Below are 14,386 nucleotides of genomic sequence, written 5' to 3' on the forward strand. Positions count from 1 at the left end.
GCTGGGGAGACTAGATGTCCTCCTACGCCATCAGCGTTCCATCTCAGAGCCTGCCATCTCAGAGGGCGCACAAGAAGCAAATAGTTTGCCAGTTCTCTAAGCGGAATTACGGCCCATTCCACTCAGAAGCTTGGCGTCCAAAGTGCTGCCGTGGTCAGGCATGTCCCGTTAGATCAGATCTGTAGGGCTGCCACATGGGCTTCCCCTTCCTCTTTTGTCAGGCATTAACGACTGACATCCATGGACGCCGTCCAGGCTTCCTTTGGCAGAAGGTTCCTGGAGCATGTTATTGGAGATTAACGGAACCCACCCTATTTGGGGTACTGCTTGGGGAGTCCCAACAAGATGGCCGAAACCACCCTAGACCGTGAAGGGGTCTTCTCTTGGGTGGTGAAGGCCATCTTGGCCCTCCCTGTTCTCGTTCTCCTTTGATAATATGCTCCTTCCCCTTCTGCCTGATAGACTCTATTTTATACTTATATCAGCCTTTTGGTTTTTTACCTGTTGGATTTACAGTTTTTTGCCTAAGCCTTTGGCGATGTTCTAATAAGATTTTATTACAGCGTGTTTCGACTGTTTCTTCTTCGAGTATTCCTGCTTTCAATCGCTCGGCCGGTCAGATACTGGGGCAATTTGGCGCCAACAGGATATGACCAAAAAGCACTTCCTGCCTCACTAGCAAGTAGTGAAGAACAACCCAACAAGATGGCCTTCACCACCCAAGAGAAGACCCCTTCACGGTGAGTATCCAATGGGTCGTTCTAGCGGCCTGTTTCCAGCCCTTTTTCCCTGCCGCAGCTCAGAAATATGGCCTCCAGGTCTTTCTCTCCTTCCCGGCCAGGGTTTGCCCGCTCGTCAGCTGAAGGGACGTTCTCCACTCTGCCTCATCTCTGTGTGTGTGAGGTTTAAGGTTTGATTTGGAGTTGTGTAGCATCAGGACAGCGACAGGAAACATTGATGGTTGTGAGTCAATCGTCCCTCCTCAGGTGCAACCGCAAAGCCTCTTTTTAACGCTGCCCATGCTTGAAGGGAAGGAAATTCATTTTGATGTATTAGTGAGAGACTTGCAACATCCGGTTAATGGCTAGCAATGAGTTTCTTCTTTTTACAATCAATAGTAATACTAATTATTAAAAACGATCCCACATTGGCATTCATGATTCTTCACAGAAAGTCGTCAGCAGAAAAGTCGGGTCCCTGAATGAGGGGCACACAGATTGCCCATGTTGCAGGAAGCAAAAGAAACAAGTGATGAATGTGCTTTGGGTTGGCCTCGGGAGAGGATACTGCTAGTAAACATTTATTTATTTAAAACATTTATTAGCCATTTTTCTTCCTTACAGAGCTCAAGGCCGCTTCTGGTATAAATAAAATAGCTTACAAGTAAAGCCAGAATTGGGACTGTTTTAATCAAACACAGACCGAAATAAACGTTCTTTAGCTGCCTCTGAAAGATGAAAGGTGAGGGGGCCAGCCGCATCTCCTGGGGAGGTTGTTCCGCAATTATAATTCTGTCACTAAGAAGGCCCTCTCTCTCGAACCCACCAAACACATCTGCCACCTAATTTCTGGGAAGGAACGTATGGGAGAAGATGGTCCTCCAGACACTCCGTCTGAAGCCATGTTGGGCTTAAATCTGCGCTGCTGGGTACCATCCTGGTTCCTGCTTAAAGGGTTCACAGCCCATACTAGTAGGGCAGGTTGGGGATTGGAAGGGATGGGTTTCCTGGGTTGAAACTGGACCATGAGACTGGATTGGAGGAGTGTGATAGTACTGGCATAGGGAAATTGAAGTGGGAAAGGCTGTTTGAGGAAGCTGGAGAACGAAAGGGAGACAGCGAAAGGCCCTCATGTCTGTGTGTCTTGACCAAGCTGGGCTAAAATTCTGAGCACAGTTATAGCACCTGGAGAGGTTAAAGGAGGGGGTCCGGTTGTGTATTCCCTCCAAATTTTTGTGCTACTGATGATGCCGGAAGAGCTCCATGGCGCAAACTGGTAAGCTGCAGTACCGCAGTCAAAGCTCTGCCTAAGACCCGAGTTCTGTCCTGACGGGAGCGGTCCCATCCTTCCATCCGTCCAAGGTCAGTGGTATGAATACCCAACTAGCTGGGGGTAATGTGTAAAAACGACTGGGTCAGCCAATGGCAAACCACCCCATAAACATAGTCTGCCTAGTAAATGCTGTATGTGAAGTCACCTCAGGGGTCAGTAATGACCCAGTGCTTTTAATGGTACTGAAGTCTGGTGGAACAGGGCTTCTTGGGGGGAGCTTAAAGCATGTCATGGCCATGCTCTTTGCGATTCCCCTGAGGTTCAAAGGGCAAATCTGGTTGTTTCCAGTCCGATTCCAAGACTGTAGTACCAAAGTTCAACCCCCTTCCTCATCTGTGATCTTCGTCCCCCTCCTTTCAGGTTTTTGAAACCCTTGTAAAATAGAAAATGGTGAGGGATTTGCCACTTCCTGCCCATCAGCACCAGGCTTAGCCTGGCAGAGGAAGTGCGCATCCATGGGAAATGTTCAGCGCTTGGGCACTAGCAGTGTGTGGAAGCAACAGAGACAAAATGAGTTTGCGTCGATGCGGGGTGCAGGCAGTGGTGGGATCCAAAACTTTTAGTAACAGGTTCCCTTGCCAGCCCCCCCTCAGCAAAGGGGGCAGAGGCGTACCTAGGCAAACCTGAGCCCTGGGTAAAACCTGAGTTGGATGCCTCCCCAAAGGGCAGCCACCTCACCACAACCCCCCAAATTTTTTTTGCACCAGGTCATTTCTAAATCATCATCACATTATAGAAAATGCCCCAACTCACAAATCTGAGCACAACAATGGTGAAACACACAGGTTCTTTGATAGAGACTGGTGAGATAAAAGGTACGAAAGGCTGAGAATCAATGAATTGCAGTACCTGAAAGGGATTAACCCAGTTCAGGGAGTTACATTATTAGTCACAATTGCTATATGGAACCTTCACGTTCAAAGGTATGCCTCTTGGGGAGGCGAGGGCGTGGAGATGGAAAAGCGGACCCAATTAGTAACCCCCTCTCAGCACACACAAATAATTAGTAACCCACTCTCGGGAACTGGTGAGAACCTGCTGGATCCCACCTCTGGGCGCAGGGAATCGAGAGGCACGCACGGAGCAGCAAAGAAACAGTGAAGCACTCCGCTTCTCTGGCACATGTCCCTCTATATTCCCCGCCTTCCCAATTTTTCAAAATACGGCTCTGCAGCATTGGGCAGAAGGAAAGCAAAATTTACGGCGGCATTTGATTTATGGCTCAGCTGCATCGCCATTTGGCAAAGCAAGAGCTCTTATCAGTTGATGAGCTGGCCGAGGGCTTGGATGGCCCTGGCTCCTGTTTATTTGTTCAGCGGCTCACCAGGGGAGCGCCGGGGTTTGTCTGGCTGGTTCAAGCTACCCGGGAAGAGCATGGCGCCTCTTCATTAAAAATCTGCAAGTTGCGCGCATGTTGCTCTGGGGCTTGCAAGGAGAAATGATGTATACGTTGAGATGCGGAGTTTGCATCCACGAGTAATTTGGTGATAGATGGAAAGTGCGCGGCGCTGAGTTATTAATACAGGCTTTCAGGCTCCATATACCGCAGTCATTAGTTAATCAAATCGAACCACACCAGCCCACCTGCTTGCGTTCAGAGGGGCCCCCGTCTCTCACACGCAGGGCCCGCTCAACCTGCAGGTGGCGCTGTGGCGATGGCCCTTTTGACTCTCTTTAGGGGCGATGGGGAAATTCTGACCTGTGCACAAGAGGAGAGGGGGTGAAGTTTTGAATTGCAGTGAAGTTTAGGGAGCCCGAGCGCAGCCCAGCAGAAGGCCCTATCCAGTGTTTGGATCTGTCACTCAAACGGCAGCAGGTAAAAGGATGGGGCAAAGGGTGAATTTGAGCTGGTTTTAAATGGCTGTCTCATCCAGCTCGGGTGTTCCATTTCCCCAAGCAGCGTGCCTCAAATCAAGCTCTTGACCCTCCCGTGCCTTGTGTGAATGCTCTCTCTTCCACCCGCACTAATAATTCATCACCGCTTTGTAGTTTCCATTAACAGATTCTTGGACTGGGGAGGCTCCAGCTAAAACTCTGCTCCTTCTCTTTTCTGCCCTCCCTTCTCCTTTCTCCTTATTTTTTTTTTAAAGTAAAAAGCATATGCTCAAAGACTGCTGGAAATTTGACGGCATCACAGATCCCCCCCCCCTCCCCGTGCCATGCAGCTCTTCTGCCAATCTGATCTCCTGGCATTGATTCTCTCATGGAAGCGAAGCAGATTGTCTCACTCCTGGTGGCAGAGGCGGGCGGGCTGGCAAACGATGGAAAGAGCCCTCCTTATTAATTGCACGCAGGTCTATGTCAAGGGGCATGGCTCCCCCTCCCCCATCTTGTAAGCCAGACTCTTGCTCCTCCGTGCAGCGTGGCATTGTCAAACGTGCAGTGTTGGGAGGCCGGTTCTTGCTGTGGTTTGTCATTTGTGCACGTACAGACATGTGGAAGTCCCCTAATGTGGCCTAATGTCCGTCATGCCTCCGGACAGGTGTTTCTTTCTGGGCTTTGGATTGTGTGAACCAGTCACCGAGCTGGGCACCATACATGCCACTGGAATGACAAGGTCTGTGCCTCAGAGTTTGAGAAGCCGGCTCCAGCGCTGCACACCGTTAAGAGCATGCTTCAAGTTCCTTGATGCTAACAGCGGATGTTTAACTGTCTGGGGTTTGTCTAGCCTTGGTAAATGCTTGCAGCGCTGCAGGCATTCTTTTCCCACCATTTAGCAAACTGCCACAGTTTTTCTCTTGCTAGGAGAACACAGCAACTGCTGTCTCATTTTGCAAAGCAGCAGGTGGCCGCTGATTGAAGCGGTAAGGAAACTTAAAGGACTTGGTGCGGGGGACAGTCTGTTTTGCCTGGGACTGTGGTTAGAGTGTAGCATTCAGGTGCGGAAGATGGAGTGTCAGATCCTGCCTGGGCTATAAGGCTCACTGTAGCCCGGGGTGGGTTGTGCTTAGCTTGATTTGTCTTGCAGGCTGGTTGTGAGGCTCAGTTGCTGCTCAGATCTCCTTGGAGAAAGGGTGGGGTACAGATGCAAGGGGGAAAAATGCAGCCTCTGCGCTGAGAAACTCGCAGGAGATCGCGAACACATGAAGCTGCCATTTACTGAATCAGACCCTTGGTCCGTCAAGGTCAGGTTTGCAGCAGATCTTACTGGTCCTTTTTAACTGGTGTTGCCAAGGATTGAACCTGGGACCTTTTGCTGGCAAAGCAGATGCCCTGCCACAGCTCAATCCCTAAATGGGGAGTGTTCTCTCAGGATGAACCCATTCATGGGCACCCTGCCCTTCACAAAGAAAAGAGAGCACGTCCTACAACTCCAGCCAGCTTCTCAAGGATCAGTTTTGTTACCGTACTGGGAGCAGAAGCTGGAGTGATGAGCGGTTGAGAAGCTATACAACGAGCTGTACATTGGCAGGTCTTTTTCCTGGCTCCACTTTGTTAATGCGTGCATGTGCAGGCTGACTCTCTCTTTGCTCAGCAGTGGAAATTGCTCTCAGGTTGAGGCAGGCATAATAATGAAAGCAGCTGTAAAATGGCTGAGTTGTTCCAGCAGCAGTAATGCCTGGGTAGGGCTCAGTCTCTGTGAAGGGCTGTTTTTGTATCATCTGATTAACTCTGACCCCTTTGAGGAAGAGGGATTTTGGCGGAGGACAGGGCGGCACATGAGAGGGAGTTTCAGCAGGTCTTTCACCGAACTGTGCCTTGTGACTCTTGTGATTGTTACCCGCTGCCAGAGTAACGATTAATGCCGCTGAACTGAAGCAGTACCCACCGGGCGGCAGTGAAACCCGGCCCGGCAAGAAGAGAGGGATTCCCAATGGAAGTGAAGACAGACACAAGAATCTTGAAGCAGGAACACTTTACTAAAACGAACACACCAAAACAAGGCACTTGCAACACAATGTATAGGGGAAAAATTCAAACACAAAGAAGGAGGGTAAATAATAAAAGGTCCTATTTTCTCATTGGTGGAAGGCAAGTCCAGGGGTGGAGCAAGGTCTTCTCTGCTGTGGATGATCTCATAGGAGCCCAAGGCTCCTGCCTTGGACCTTATCGGTTTAATCCCATCAGGAGACAAAAGGTGGTAGCCACTGCTAAAGGTGTTCTTCCTGGGTGCAGTTGGTAAAAACAGTGACAGTTGGTAAAAACAGTGACAGCTCCTGCACCCTTTTGTGATGTTTCATGAGTCTTTTATGTTCCAACTGCAGGAACATTAAAGTGTGTGTGTGTGTGTGTGTGTGTGTGTGTGTGTGTGTGTGTGTGTGTGTGTGTGTGTGTGTGTCAGAGAGAGACAGACAGACAGACAGACAGACAATCACGTACAATGAGTCAGTCACGTACAATGGGGACCTTAAGAAATAAAACTACCTAAGCAAATATGGCTAAATAAACATAAGATAATAAAATAAATAAGATTAATAAAATAAAATTGAGCTTCTTTCATTTTATTGCGGGTATCATGATCATCTGTTAAAACCCGGTGTGGGAATTGGATCAAGCTCATTTGGGCAACCGGCCAAGAACGGAACTCTAGTGTAAATCCTTTGGAGGGCTGTGGCCAAAGTCTCTGCTTGATGAGAATGGTCATGTCTGTTTCCAGCTCTCAAGATTCCAGTATCAGTGGGGTGGGGGAGGGGGGGAAGACTGCAACTATTCCAGGATCAATGACTACAGTTATATCTGGATTAGAGGGTGCAACAAATCATTCAATTTGATTATGATCTAGAGTTCTCCAGCCTTCCCCCAGACTGGTTCCTTACCTCTCCCAAATCCCTCAAAATGGACAAACATATAATCTGCCATAAAAATACTGATTGGCTCAAAAACACTTCTGTATGGAGACCTTGCATTCAGTTACCAAGGCTCTCAATCCGGGACCTTAAATGACTATCATTGATCTCACAAAAGCATATCTACACATCTTGATCTACACAAGCCATTGAAGATTTCTCAGAGTTTCCTACCAATACTAACATTTCTAATTCAGAGTTCTTACTTTGGACATGCTTTGGCTCCTCTAGTGTTCTCCAAGGTTCTGGTGACACCAGTGGCGAAGAATCTAGGTCCATTCATATCTGGATGATATTCTTGGTTTGTTCACCAACAAAAGGGGAGCTATTGAGGACACAAACCTGATCATACAGATGTTGGAGAATCACGGTTACCTTTTGAGCAGAGACAAAAGCCACCTTTTTCCGACACAGAGAATAGACTCTTGGGGTCATCATAGACATCCAAAAGAACATGTTATTTCTTCCAGAGGAAAAAATCAACAAGATTGGCCAAAAACATCTCCAAAGTCAAGTCAAAAATATTAATGCTCCTGACCCTGTTACAAGGTCTTATCATTTCATGTTCAGTCCTGTGGGCTTGTCTGTACTCCAGACTTCCTCAGAGGTTCTTGCGATCCCACCAGCCAGCAGAGACACAGAAATGTGTTGACCTTGACAATCTTGGTCAGTCAAAGCATGATCTGGTGGACCAAGTCCAGTCATCTAGCTTGGGGACAGTCTTATATTCAGATGACTATGGAAGAGATTTTCACAGATGCCAGTCTGATTGGTTGGGGAGCGTCCCTACAAGATCAAACAGCACCGGACATCTGGACAAAAGAAGGAAAGAGCCGGAGCATCAGTGTCCTGGAACGCAGGGCTATAAGGATGGCACTTACACATTTTCAGTTATCAATCTGGGACCAGCACATCTTCATCAGAACTGACAACATACCCTGTTTCCCTGAATATAAGACATCCCCTGAGAATAAGACGTAGTAGAGGTTTTGCTGAAGTGCGAAATATAAGGCATCCCCCAAAAGTAAGATGTGGCAAAGTTTTTATTTGGAAGCATGCCCAACAAACACAACACAGAAAAATAAGACATCCCCTGAAAATAAGACATAGCGCATCTTTGGGAGCAAAAATTAATATAAGACACTGTCTTATTTTCGGGGAAACACGGTATCAGCCAAGGCCTGTATCAACAAATGGAAGATCAAGGTTATTCTTCAGATACCTCTCCTCACATTTCTCTTGAGGGTGTGCGTATGTGTGTGTGTGGGGGCAGTATGAGGGGAGGAAGGGAGAATGACAAATGGGCACATCCAAGTGCTGTTCCTGTCTCGTCTCACCTCTGCTCAGCCGCTAGAGGACAGACAGATGGGGGACCTGCAGGCTGATTGGCTGCCCACCTCTTCCAGCACCACTCTGCACGTGGCGCCAAGGAGGATTGTGCCTGCTCTTCCTGCTGCCTCCAAGGCCTGGCGGGCTGCTGGGCTAGCGGGATGGCGAACCGCAGGGAAGACTGCAGCAGCTTGCCCTGATATTGACAAACGGATCATTAGGCTCACTAGCATTGGTGGGCCCACCCAGGAGCATGGAACTGTGTTCTGGGCCAGGCTCATACTTCCTCCCTCTGGGCCTTTAAGGTTACGTCTGCCTTCATTGCACTCCCACTGGCAGCCCTGCCACCTCCTCTTCCTCTCCCATGCCCCAGGCCTCCAGTGAATAAGCGTGGCTCTGGATGTGGGGGGGGGGTTCTTTCTTTCTTTCTTTCTTTCTTCATTCATTCATTCATTCATTCATTCGACTTTTATAATGCCCACCCCCGGAGGGCTCTGGGCGATGTACAACAACTAATATAATCTAAAATAACAGGAAGAGCACATTCAATAAATACATACAATATAATAAAATTAGGGCTCTAAATCTCACATTAAAACCGTTTAAAATTAAATTAAAACTTTGCACCCATGTCAGGAATGACTGTATTGACAAATTGATACAAGCATTTAGAGAAACTGGAAGGAGTCAGGAACAGGGAGGAGGATGAGGAGGAAGCATGCAAAGCAGAGTGAGTGAGTGAGTGGGGGTGAAACTAGGTGGGCTGGCTGTGGGTTTAGGGAAGAGGTCTGGTGCAAACCTGTGCCCCGTGGCAAATCTGCCTGCTCTGGTTGCAAAGCAAAAAATAAATTTGGGCTAGAACTGGTCTTGCTTGTGGCAGAGAGAATAGAAAGTGAAAGCAGGGCTTGAGGAAATATGTCCGTTTAAGAAATCTTGTGGTGATGCGCCCCCATCATGCCGCAGAGGCCTTGCACTTAATCAGCCATTGTTTCTCAGGTCTGTAAATTGAACCTGGAGACCTTACTGTGAGGGTTCCTTCTGCTCTGAGGAAGGAGGGCCTCTTGCCCACCAGAAGAATGAATGGCTAGACAATACAAGATTGTACTCGCTGCAGAAATGCAAAGAACAAGTCTTATACTTACAGCAGACATTTACACTTTTGGAAACTACTGAAACAGAGAAAGAGATTTAGTCTTCTCCCCCAACATCTGTTCCCTTGGTTATTGTTTTTTATTACTGCGTGTTTCTCGTTTTTTCTTCCCATCCTGCTTGTTTTCTTGGAAAGTATTTAAGCTGAGCCACATGTTCCTGTCTGGGGGACAGGAAGTAGAAAATGTTAGTCCTGCCTCCCTGAGCAGCTGGTTGGGAACACCTTAACTTCCAGATGTCCTCCTTACCTCAGAGCAGAAGGGAACCCTCATGGTGTGTTCTGAAGGCTCCAATCTCCAGGCATTTCCCAACCTAGAGTGAACCCAACCCCAGCCTAGCGGTAGGGCAGATTTCTGCCCATTGCAAGCAGTGGCTCTCATTGCAAATGCACAAGGCCGTTTTGCTGCCTAGCAGACACGGTGCTTTCCCTTCTGAGAGCAGCATAGGGTTGGAATGCATTTGTGCCTACCCAACGGGTCAGCTTGCACGTACCAGCTGGCACAGCATAGAAAGATCTAATGGATCGTGTGGCTTTTGCTGCCATCCCCCAATTATGCACATAATTATGCACAGAACTTTCACAAACGTAAATGGGGAGCTACACGAGCTCATTAAATAGGAGAAATGTTCTCAATCTTTCAAGACTTTTTGGCCGGGCTTATAGCCCAGTTCTTTTTTTTTTTCTCTGCTTGCGGCTGGCTGCTGGAAGGACAGGGCTTTGGATTTGGCAGGTATATGAAAGCCCCACCGCGGGAAAGGAGAGAGGCTTAAGTGAGGGGCGGGTGAATCTGACCTCCAAAGTCCTACAGCTGGGGACCCTGTCGAAGAGATGGGAGAACTAGAAATATGTGGCTTGCGATTGCACGGTTTTATCTAACAGGCATTCAGAGGCTGATAACGCAGGTTGACGTTTTTCATTTTCCTCCGCTAAGAATTTATTAAATTTCCTCTTGTGGGACAAAGGAGGCAGGATTCCGGGCTAAAACTCTTTGCTCCGATAAGTGGATTAACGCTGATTTCGGCAGCTAAAAGGGCCAGCGCGCATAGGATTCTGCGGCCCTGGGTCATACTCCTTGTCCGAAACCGTTTATCGACTTGGGCACCGGGGGTCTGCTGGGGGTGTGAGATGGACAAGATTGCTGCAGCCGGGCTGGCTGGGGAAAAAAGAGATTTCGGGGGGGGGGACCACCGCACAGTTGGAATGTACTAGTAGTTTTGAAGGGAGGTGTGCACATTGTGCATACGTCGGCCAACTTCTTTGTGAGCTGGGAATGCAGGTTTTCAGCGTTGCAGCTTTTACAACCTCTTGAGTCTTGCGGCCGTCCCAGGCTTGCCAAATGGGCCATGTCTTTGGGCATCCTCTTGCTTGGGAGCCGGCAGAAGTTCCATCTTTTGCAACTGGGCTGCAGCCCTTTGAAACCCATCCTGGTCTTGGTTCCTGCTTGCTGAGAGCTGCCCATTTTCACCGTCTCGCCGCCTTTGTTGCGCGCTCTGCCGCCAAGCCATTTTATACCTTCGAAATCCAGCTGTGGCTACAAATGGCCGCGTTTCTTCCCTGATCTTCCTCTCAAGACAGGATGCTCCCCCCCCCCCCCAAGAAACCCTGGAGCCAAAAAGGCCCTAAGAATCCATGCTGACGTCCGATGTGGTTTATCACTCAGCAGAATGTTTCTGTTTCAGCTCCATTGGTGTTTTCTGTTTTATTGTTACAGCAACTTTGGAAAGTGAATTGGCTTTGATTTGCTCAACGCTGGCTGAGTGGGGATGTTGCATCTCTGAAAACAAAGTAGGCCTGGCCTCCTGGGCCTGGACACTACCGCACTGGGTAAAGAGGGTAATGTGGACCCTTTCAATAGGAAACCTCTGTTCCAGTGTGGAGTACACGACTGTCAGTAGAAAGAAGCAGACTCCAGAGTGTTCAGTGGAAGGCACTATTGCAGAATACACTGCAAAAGCAAACTGAGTTAAATACAAGTGAGTTGGCATGGATACAAAACTATCGGAAGAAGGTGTGCAGTTACAGAAAATAACATGGGATAAATGATCTGGCAGTTCATAAGCAAAAATAGATTCCTAGTGGAGGACACACTGGGTAGTAGAGATGAACCATAAACTGCTAGGCGTTGTAAATAAGCTTGAAACTAAAGGTCGCAAATGCGAGAACAAGTCTAATGCATGTAGTATGTGTGTTAAGTGCTGCCAAGTCGCTTCAGAGTTAGAATTGTAGATTTTGAGGGGGCCGTACTTGTCATCCGGTCCAACTCCCTTCTCAATGCAGAATCAGTCTAGAGCAGTGATGGCAAACCTTTGGGGCATGTCAAAAATTTGGAAAATGCCTTCACTCTGCTGTCATCTTTCTCTCCCCCCTCCCTCCCCGGCCCCGGAACAAAAGAAACAATTCTTTACACATTCATTTATTTTGAAAAATACAGTCCAATCATGTGTGGCGCTTTGTATTATAAAAATAATTTGCAAAAAATGAAATAAAACAGACACAGGTAAAAATAATAATAGTGGAAAACCCCCGATTCATTATTAAACCAGATTATTATTAAACTGGTTTCGTTATTTCAAAATAGTTTCATACAGCTTATTAATCAAACAGGAAGAAAACCGCAGTTATGCAACAGTGTAAGTGAGAAGCGCAGTAAAAACGACCCAACGTTTAGTAGTAATTTTGAATTGAACTGAAAAAAAAAAACCCGACCGCATGCCCACGATGTCTGGTGGGGGGGTTGCTGCACTTTCCAGAGGGAAGAAGAGAAAAGGAACATGGTGCTCCCTTCCCCTGGGCCTAAGCTCTTTGTTGTTGACCCAGCTGTTGGGGGTGCAATTGTTAAGCTAGCAGCACCAAACGTTCCGTGTATCTTTAGGAGACTCTCCTGATGATACCACCCAGGTTTGGTGAAGTTTGGTTCAGGGGGTCCAAAGTTATGGACCGTGAAAGGTGTAGCCCCCATCTTCTATTAGCTCCCATTGGAAACAATGGGGGATGGGGGCATCCCCTTTGGGAGTCCATAACTTTGAACCCCCTGAACCGAACCTCACCAAACGTGGATGGTATCGTCAAGAGAGTCCCCTGAAAAATCCCTGGAAAAATCCCTGAAATCCCTGAAAATGTTTTAGAAGAAGAAGAAGTTGGATTTATATCCCCCCTTTCTCTCCTGTAGGAGACTCAAAGGGGCTTACAATCTCCTTGCCCTTCCCCCCTCACAACAAACACCCTGTGAGGTAGGTGGGGCTGAGAGAGCTCCGAGAAGCTGTGACTAGCCCAAGGTCACCCAGCTGGCGTGTGTGGGAGTGTACAGGCTAATCTGAATTCCCCAGATAAGCCTCCACAGCTCAGGCGGCAGAGCTGGGAATCAAACTCGGTTCCTCCAGATTAGAGACATGAGCTCTTAACCTCCTACGCTGCTCCTTTTTTTTTGTTTTTGTTTTGGTCTTTGCAACATTTTTACTTCCACTGCGTATCTCAGTTTGGACAAAATATCCTCAGTTGGGCTACAGGGAGAGAATCAGCATTTAAAGAAAAGCAGTGGGAGTATTTAGGCTCCTAGACCTAGACTAAAAGCTGCACCCCCTACAGGCCAAAAACTGAAAAAAAAACCTGCAAAATACAAAATATCCCCACAAACGGGGGGCAAAGCTTTGGACATGTAATGGGGGGGTTGAACCCGGGGAAACCCCCCCCCCACCACCTATGTCCTTGCACCAAAGCAAGGAAGCGCTCAGGAATCAAGATTTCCTGAAGAAGCCCCATGGCATTCCCCTGACTCTCCCCCCCCCCCCCAGCTTATTTGCAAGTAAAAGACATGACAGATTGGGCCAGGCATCCTTCTCCTGTCCCCTGCCAGTGCTGGTGCCTTTTCCTAGCCATGGGTCCTTTGACAGTGGCTCCATTCTGCATCTCTCCAGGCAGCATTGAGCCCACCATGTCATGCAGGATACTTGTTTCCCCACCCCTGAACCGCAGAAGCCACAATTTCCGATAGCAAACTTCATAGTCAGAGTCTGAAGTTCATTTTGTTGAAAGCTGGAGCCTGTCACTGGCCTGATCGAGGGCAAGAATAATGTGAGGTTTTTGTTTGTTTCTTTTAGAATAATGATCTTAGTTCTTTTATAGGATGATTTGTTAATGGTTTTACTATGGAAATTTGTAAACTACCCTCAATGAAGGAAATGGCAGCACGGAAGTTTTTTAATACACTTCCTGGGCACCGCAATTCAGGAAGGATATTGACAAGCTGGAACGGGTCCAGAGGAGGGCAACCCAAATGGTAAAAGGTCTGGAATCCCTGCCCTACGAGGAGAGACTGAGGGAGCTGGCTATGTTTAGTTTGGTGAAGAGAAGGTTAAGAGGTGACATGATAGCCATGTTTAGATATTTGAAGGAATGTCATGTTGGTGAGGGAGCAATCTTGTTTTCTGCTGCTGCAGAGACTAGGACCAGGAGTAATGGGTTCAAGGTGAAGAAAAAGAGATTCCACCTAAACATTAGGAAGAACTCCCTGACAGTAAGGGCTGTTTGACAGTGGAATACCCTACCTCGGAGTGTGGTGGAGTCTCTTTCTTTGGAGGTTTTTAAACAGACTATGGCCATCTGTCAGGAGTGCTTTAATTGTGTGTTCCTGCATTGCAGGGGGTTGGACTTGATGGCCCTTGGAGTCTCTTCCAACTGTATGATTCTGTGATTCTAATAGAGGGAAGCAGGTGACATGGTGTCTCCGTATTTAAAGGCAACAAACTTCCAAATATCTGTGCTAGGAGGCAACATCAGGGGAAAGGTCCATTTGTTGGCATCTTCCTGCCGCTGTGTGAAATAGGAAGCTGGTCCAAATGAGCCACTGATCTGATCCAGCAGGGCGGTTCTTTGGGGTTCCACGAAAGGGTGTCAAATTACAGCCACTGGTGGTTGCTGTGGCGACAGCAGGGATGTGGATTTTCTGCTTCAGCTCTAACTTTGCAGTCCTGTGCCGAATCACTGCAGTCGAGACTCAAGGCCCATTGGAATCCATGGGCTTAGAGCTGTGGTGGCGAACCTTTGGCACTCCAGATGTTATGGACTACAA

Source organism: Sphaerodactylus townsendi, linkage group LG05 (assembly GCF_021028975.2).
Source record: "Sphaerodactylus townsendi isolate TG3544 linkage group LG05, MPM_Stown_v2.3, whole genome shotgun sequence".
Classification (NCBI taxonomy): Eukaryota; Metazoa; Chordata; class Lepidosauria; order Squamata; family Sphaerodactylidae; genus Sphaerodactylus; species Sphaerodactylus townsendi.